Raw genomic sequence first — 8,833 nt, 5'->3', positions numbered from 1 at the left:
CTGAAGATTTGCTTTTCTAGGGAAGGTGGGTTGTCCATTTGGGCTCCTGCCACCCCCTTAAAGACTCCAGTCACCCCTCTCTTCAAAGAGGGACCAAGAGGAGCCAACCCTCTCGCAAACCTTTTTTGCCAAGATGGGGTTGCATATTCTTTTGAGGGGATTTTGGGGTCTGGTTATCCATTGTGGCCCTTCTGGACAATAAAATTCTAGCGAACTACTGGGTCTATTAGCCGCCTATTATTTACTGAATATTTTTTTTTTTTCCAAGATGGGCAGTCAAAACATTGAGGTTTCAGTCCCTGATGGGAAATATATATTTATCAAAAGAAGAAAATAATTGCTGTTTGCTACAATATCTTAAACAACATACGGGATCTATATACACAATAGAGATTAGTGTAAAGGTGTTTTTTTACATTGCGTTTATTAAAGATCCTATTACATCAGGTTTCCTGTTGCCAAATGATGCTTTAAAAAATATTAGCCAAGAACTTGTAAAACTGTTTGCCAAAAAAGATGCAAACATCTTGCAGAATTAGATAAATCAAAATCCAGCCAACCCAAAACATACCACAACAGACCCAAGCTTTGCACTGGTGCCAATAAGTAAACCTCTCTGGATGATGTACGTTGCTGTTGCTCTACAGGAACTGACTAAACTGAAATTGTGGGGAATATCTAAAGTGTGGCTTTACAGTAACTAGATCTAAGTATAAAGATCGAAGTATTTGTTGCATGTGGGATGTTCCGGATTTGTCTGGTTCAGTGCTGGGCTAGCAGTATAACCCAGAACTGGTTATGGTTTACTTTTCTCCTCCTCTTCGTGACCTGCATGTGTGTTCGTGGACTGGGTCACCCACCGCTAGTAATTACATTGCTCATAAAGAGTAGCTATTCATTTAGGTTTTATAGTTTCTTTTTTTTTTAGAGGAAACAAAAGAGGGAGTGGATGTGATAGAAACATTTAAATACACAAACCAATTTAACAAAGCACAGCAGAGAAGTGGTAGAGGTTAATACAGGTAGGAAATTTAAACATGCATGGGGACAGCCATATGCCAATTAAGGTTTGAATCTTTAGGCAAGAATAATGGACAGATAAGATATGCTAAATGGTTGCAATCTGCTGTCAGATTGTGTTATTGTGACAAGGTCTCTGCAGGAATAGCCACTCCACTGCTTTGTAGCATGTTTATTTACAAAAGCTCACGGTTGTCAGGGTTCTCTTTCCTAAAACAAAAACCAAAAACTAAATGCAAACAAGAACCTACCCCAACTAAACAGGGTAAATTCCTACCTACAAATTCCTACCTACCAGTAATAGCTGGTTAGGCTGGTTCCCAGTCACACATGCAAAAAACGGCCAAATACATATCTTACTCCTATATATATATAACTTTCTGCGTCACATACATTGTTTCAAAATTCTTGTGACCAAATCCTTTTTTTTTGTTTTGTTTAGGTTTTTTAACAGTGCCTTCTGTATGTTTTAGGAACCGTCTCTCTGTGATTGATTGAAATCTTATTCAAATGTCCAGTACAACCTGTTTGGCGGCTTTGTCTGTACAGTGTATCGGTTTTGATTGTGAGAGTAAATACGTCCTTATAATTTTTAAACCAACGCAACATGGTAGAAAAAGAAATCTGATGTAAAGCAAGCAAGTAGTTTCTGAATGAAAATGTAATATATTTAGCCAAAATATTTAACTGAAAAAAAATGTTATGTCATATTATATTTCTTGACAGTAAAAATAGCAACTCATTCCCTACTTGAACAGGGTGTGTGTAAGTATGTGTGTGTGTGTGCATTTACAGTATATAATACATTTTCAGGTAACTTAACTGGAAAGGTATTACTTCAAATAGTTATGTATGAAGCTGATTAGTGAATTTGTGGCCTTTGTCCCACCACTATGACTAAAGCATTTTTGTGTGGCAGTTAGTGATCTGAGCTAAAGGTCAGGATTAATATGGGGAGTGTGTAAGGGAGTGTAGCAAGGTGGGTGTTGCTTGCTTAACACCTACTATGACCTTTAAAGCCAGGATTTTCTAAATCAACACTAGTTGGATTTCATGAAAAAAATAAAGCGTTGACTAATAAGAAATATAACTGTTTGTACAATTCACATGTTTACTTTATAAGTTCACATAATGCTATCTTAAGTCTATTTAAGGTAAACTGACTAGAAGAAACTGTGTAATTATAGCTTAAAAACCTTCAGAATAACTTCATTGTATGTTTGGTTTCATTTTCTTGCAGACTGAGTAGTAGTAGTGCCCATTAGCCACCTTTTTTGTATTTGATTCTGGTGAAAAGTTCAACACGATCAAGTTACAGACAATAAGGTCAGTCATTCTTTTGTATTGTGCCCCCTCAGAGTGAATATGTCTCAATTTAGCTATTATAATCAAACTTCTGACATTATAACAGATGCCTTTAGTGTTATTAGGTTATAAAAATGATTGGTCCAACATAGAGCTAGATCTAGAGTCACATATGCTAGAATAATTGTGGTTTAATGAACTAAGGTTTTAAGACGCAAAGTGGTCTTTATGATATGCAGCTGGCCCTCATCTGCTTGAAATAAACTCCTGTAGTGTTGGCAAAAAGGCAGGACCGCGTACTTCTTAGGAGCATTAGAAGATGGGACCTTACTATGATGGCGAGATTGATGAATGTGCTCTAGAAGGCACTGGAAGGAAAATTGCTACCTTGACATGTCATATTATTCATGATCACATTGGAAGGAATGGTATGGTTCACGAACCCACTTCCAAGCATCCACTTCCAGCTCAAGAACGAAAAAGTCAATGTATTGGTAGCGCAGCTAAGTTGAAGAGTTTGATGAAAATTGTGTACATACGAATCATACATGCTTATGTAAGGTTTGCAAACACCTAGACTTACTATGGCAAAGGTGGATTGAGTTCTGCTGGTAATCGGATTTTACTTTGGGAGACATGCTTGTTTCTATGACTGCCCTGGGTTTATTTTTTTCCACTTGGTGTAATTGATATTTGTCCTGTGAGCAGAGCATGCAGGGCCTTTTGCTTACTTAATGTGGACATTTGATCACAGCATTAAATTCTCTAATCATACAAAGGGATGCAATTCTATGGTTGCAGCACCTCCATAAAATACACTCCGCAATCAGTGTCATTTCAAAGCATAAAAGGGATAATAAAACAAGTTCCTAAAGATTTGGAAGCCATACACAATCTGATGTCTCTTCCTGTTTCACCCTATTACATTGTTATGATGCAAAGTATTGTAAATATAACTATATCAACCCCCTGTTTCCACTACCGTTTGACTTATTGATCAGGCACATTTTGTTAACATTCTACGGCTCCAATTTGCCATTTAATTGACTACAAAAGACACTGGTATTTTTCATATATATATCAGAGCTTGGTTAGGCTGGATAATGGCAAGGATGTTTACATGCAGTGAAATCTAAAATTTAACCTAGACACAGACACAGCATCATATGAAACCTATAAAAGATGATTTTTTAAACGAGTGGCTTATTTTCTTACATCCCTTATCAATATGTTTTCAAACTTCCTATTTTAATTCAGAATATATATATTAAAATTATGCTATACAGTGCAAAATACATTCAAAGAAATAAGATTGGAAACTTGTATGTTCCAAATGAGGTAATACCCAACATTGTGGAAAATCTATTAAAAACAATTTATTCTAGTTATTTCCAGGCTACACGCCCTTACATTTTCAACATGCTCAGCCAAGGATGTCAACACCAAAAGCCTTTCTGGCCAAACTTTTTACTGAATCTTTTACAGCTACAATTTAACCCATTGAGTTGCAGAGGAGTATACAGTACAGTGCAAGGCTGTTTAATGATCATCTCAGCAATGAAATGGAGACTAAGACCAGGCAGGGATGCATTTATTTATAATACAAAAGTTTACTTTTGTATAGTTATAATGTATTTTATTAAATTACATTTATTATTATACAGTAGCACCAATGCATGCACATGTAGGTCTTGTTGGACCCTCGCATGGAGGGCTCGCCGAGCTAGCGCCAAAGCCAGTTATTATGCCACAGATTATATCAGCAATAATATCATCTTGTATTTATTAAGCAGCAAAAATGATGTAGCACTGTATAATTTTGAGTTGAGAACTCTGCCCTTAAGCTTGCTATATAGACTTTTGTTTGGTACTTTTACACAAATTTCCTGGCAGGGCTTTTGAGGATTGAGTTTACAAACTAAATGAGTAATATGTGTAATTAAAACAAATGGAGGGGGGAAAGGGGAAAGTAGTAGCTCTTTTGTAGCATTATTTAGGCCTAAGTACAGGGCCGGACTGGGACTGAAAAGCAGCCCTGGAAAAATTTGGAGACCAGCCCCATATAGTTTATCTCACGGTCAAGCTCTTATACCCACACGCACCCCTTATACATACACGAGTTACACTATTTGCCAGGCTTGCCACTCTGCCCCCCTGATATGCCTTCTAACCCCCTATATGCCACTCTGTCCCATGAAATGCCTTCTAACCCCCTATATGCCACTCTGGCATATAGGGGGTTAAAAGGCATATCATGGGACAAAGTGGCATATAGGGGGTATAAGGCATTTCTGGAGGCAGAGTGGCATATAGGGGGACACACTTGCATACACACACATGCCAATTTTTTTGTTTTTAACAAATACAAAAAAATATTATACAGTTTGTACAAAAAATACATTAGTTTACTGACCTTCTACTTCTCTTGACTTCCGTTCTCTGGTAGCTGCACACTGTTCTCTTCCCTATCCTGACAGGATGTCACTGACACGACATCCGGTGCTCCAGCAGTCTGAGTGCGAGGGGGCGGAGCTTTCACCCTTCACGCTGCTCCCATCACTATGCAGCCATCAGATTGCTGGGAATGTAGTCTAAACGGCCGATGCGTGCTGATGCCGCCGGCCGAAGGTACTTTAACACCTTTTTTTAAATTTAATATGGTAAGCTGGATCGGCTTGCCATATAAAGTAAAAAAAAAAGTATTAAAGCAGAGCCGGCCGGCGGCGGCATCAGCACGCATCGGCCGTTTAGATTACATTCCCAGCAATCTGATGGCTGCATAGTGATGGGAGCAGCGTGAGGGGTGAAAGGTCCGTGCGAGGGGGCGGAGCTTTCACCCCTCACGCTGCTTCCATCACTAGGTGGCCATCGCACACGGTCGCTGGGTGCTGATGCCGCCGGCCGGCGCTGCTTTAATACATTTTTAAAATTTAATATGGCAAGCTGGACCAAGGTGTACAATTTTTATATAATTTTTATGCCTATGGCTTAACGGGTTTGGGGGTTGTGAATGGGGGCAGGAGGGTTATACTGGCTAGATGTTATGCTAGGGCAATGGGAAGTAAGTTTTTTTTAAGAATTTTTTTATTATCTTTTTTTATATTTTTTTTTTAAAAAAAACAATTTTATTTAAATTTTTTTGTATTTTTTTATATATTTTTTTTTTACACGGTAATGGTTAGAGGTCCTCCTAGGGACCTCCTGAACATGCCAGTGATGTCACAATGACATCACAGCTCACATTATAATTTTTTTTAGTATTATTTATATCATTATTTTAATGATTTATTTAATATTATTTTTAAAATGGTTTAACTTTTTTTTCTTCCAGCTTTTCCGTTTCAGGACGGGAGGGGGAGTGAGAGACATGGTTTCTCACTCCCCTCCCCGCGATCCCCCTGCACCGATCACACTGTGATCTCTATGCAGGTCCTCACACACCTGCATAGAGATCGCAGCGTCTCTGTGCCTCATCGGAGGGCAGGATATCATATCCGATGACCTTCCGGGTTACGTCAGCAGTGACGCAACCCGGAAGGGAATGCCCAATCGCGCGCGATCGGGCACTTTCAAATGTAACAGCTTACCGGCTTTCATGCCGGAAGCTGTTACAGGAGACGGGCAGCAGGATGCCGGCTTCTGCTGCCAGGGGGGAGTCCAGGCTGTCAAACGACAGCCTGGTCTCCCGTACAGCGGCAGGTATGTGTCCCTGACGGTGCACGAAGGGCTGGACGTACCGGGACGTCCATAGGGGTTTCTTAGTGGGTGTTTTTTGGACGTCCCGGTATGTCTATAGGGAATTGAAGGGGTTAAATTAAAAAAACAAGTATTATAGTAGCGCCGGCCGGCCGCATCAGCACCCAGCGGCCGCTTAGATTAGATTTCTGTCTTCAGTGTTAGTCTGCCGGCCGCCCAGCCCACGGACCTGCCGGCCCACCGGGAAATTTCCCGGTATCCCGGTGGGCCAGTCCGGCCGTGCCTAAGTAGTTTCAACATGCAAAGGAGGATGTATAAATAAAATAACAGATGGGTGGGTAGGTGGGGTAGAGCCTGGCTTGAGATGGTAGTAAGTAGTTTGTTATAATGCAGGAAAGTTTGAAGAGGGGAAAGAAAAAGAGATGAATAAGACAAGACATTTAAAGTAAGAAGGGGAGAGTTATGGCTGTAGAAGGCAAAGGAATGTGCAAAAAGGTAAATACCAACATTTGTCCAAAAGAAGAAAAAAAACTCCCCAAAATACATATTTCATATATGAAAAACGTGTAATTTTACAAAATATGAATTTTGTTGCGGATCTGTCATAGTGGTCCAAATGAGTTTGAATACCTTTTCTATATTGCAAGAGCTTGGTTTGAGATGGTAGTAAGCACAACTCCCATCATTATATAGTGAGCCAGACACAGACGGTGGTATAGTATGACGCCTATCATTTTTATCCAGACACAGATGGTGGTATAGCATAACTCTTACCAGTATAAAGTGAGCCAGACACAGACAATGGTAGTATAACTCATATCATTATATAGGAAGCCAGACACAGATGGTGGTACAGTATAACTCCCATCTCTCATTATCAATTGTTTGCATTTTGTTCCGCTTTTACTCACTCCCACTCTTTTACATTCACACTCACTCTTACGCACTCTCACTCATGCTCACACTCTCAGGCTTTTACTTTCTCACATGCTCACACTCAGTCACACCCTCATTCACTCTTATTCATGCTCTCAGGCTCTTTCACATTCTCATGCTCTCTCACTCCCTGACTTTCTCTCTCAATTCCTTCCAAATCCCTGTCTCTTTTTTCCTGCAGTTTCACTTCCTCTTCTGTCTCCTTCTAACCTTTAATATATTGTCTTATTTTGTGTATTAAAGAGAATCTACAGCCATCGTATATACTTTAATGAATATGATAGCATGTCCGCTTTGTGTGGTCCCCTTTGCAAATGCATTTGCCTTTTTCCCGGCAGCCCCCCACCCAGTTCCTAGTCTTGCAGGAGATGAGTTTGGCCAAACACATCTCTTACAGCCTATGCCCATGTGGTATACTTATTATCAGTTTGCTGCGATGGTGCCTCAGCAAGAGTTCCAGGGTGAGACCCACTGTAAGCATGAACAAAGAGTGTTTAGCATTGATTTCAATGGGAGTGTTTTCCTTAAAGCACCAAATTTGTGGTCCAAAGTACTTATAATAAATAAATAAATAAATAAATAAATTGCGCGTATTTGGCATCTTTCAGATAAGAAAAGATGCTAGATGTCAAATTCCAGAATGCTTAACAGGTTCATTCCTCTTTGGGCACCGACATAAAGTTTGTGTTTGGAGAAAACATTTTCTTCATATTCAGCGAAATTCATCCAACATTTTCATTTTCGGGAATCTCATTTGTTCGTCTGGTTGCCATGTAAACAAGAAATAAACACAATACGTAAGGATAGTAGGTTAAGGATAGTAGTAGACTGGTAAAATGGTCTTAATTCAATTAATGATCTTAATTAAATCAAAACTTTAGACTGCCACTTGTGAGAAATGGCAGGCTGAGGCTCACCATGTCTCACGCAGAGGAATCTCACTCTGTAAAATGTTCAGATGCAGCACAGCAGTGTCACGTTTTGTTGTTGTGGCTGGCTGTGTTACTGTCACACAGATGTTGGCAAAGGTTGGACCTGATAAAAAGACTGATCCGCAGCAACAGGAGCTTACACATATATGTGACAATAACACAGCCAGCCACAGCAACAAAACAGACCATAAAGGAATCATGCTCATGCAACGTGCAAATGTGGTGTACATGATACAATGTTCAGCATGTGACAAAGGGTACTATATTGGGGTAACAGGCCTTAAGCTGCATCTCAGAATTGAACCTGCATAGAAGCTCTATCAAAAACCCCAACCTTACATGTTAACACCCTCCCATTTTCCTTTAGCTCACATTTCCTAGTCCCTCTCCTGCAATACTTATACTAGTGTGGCTGGTCCATCCCTAACAGTGGCACTTTTACCTATTGTGTAATACAACCTAGCTCTGTCTAGATTATAAACTGATTTGAGCAGGGCTCTAACTCTACCATCCTTCAAACGCTCCCTAAAAACTTTTCTCATCAGGGAAGCCTACCACTGACATAAACATCAAAACTTCTCTCTCACCCACTTACAAGCCTCATATCGCCCTACATTAACGTCATTCATTACCACACAGTCCTCACCTCCTGTTTCTCACCCCTTATACACTTAGATTGTAAGTTCCTGTGGGAACAGGGCCCTTCATTTCTCTTGTATCTGTATGTCAATTGCTATATTGTACTTGTCAAGTTGTTGCATCAAACACACGTCTACAGCAACAGTGGTATTGGGTACAAAGGCTAGTAGTTCCTCATATAGGCATTATTTTAGATTGCTTCAGCCCTAAGGACAATGCAGTAGCGTACCTAGCTGGGGGGGGGTGCCGATCATCAGGGTGGTGCCACAACGATGACGCCCCTCCAGAGACGGACAGTAATATAC

The sequence above is a fragment of the Sceloporus occidentalis genome, unplaced genomic scaffold (genome assembly GCF_023333645.1).
Source record: "Sceloporus occidentalis isolate IW3139 unplaced genomic scaffold, rSceOcc1.0.p SCAF_17, whole genome shotgun sequence".
NCBI classification, from domain to species: domain Eukaryota; kingdom Metazoa; phylum Chordata; class Lepidosauria; order Squamata; family Phrynosomatidae; genus Sceloporus; species Sceloporus occidentalis.
This window is presented reverse-complemented; position numbering follows the sequence as displayed.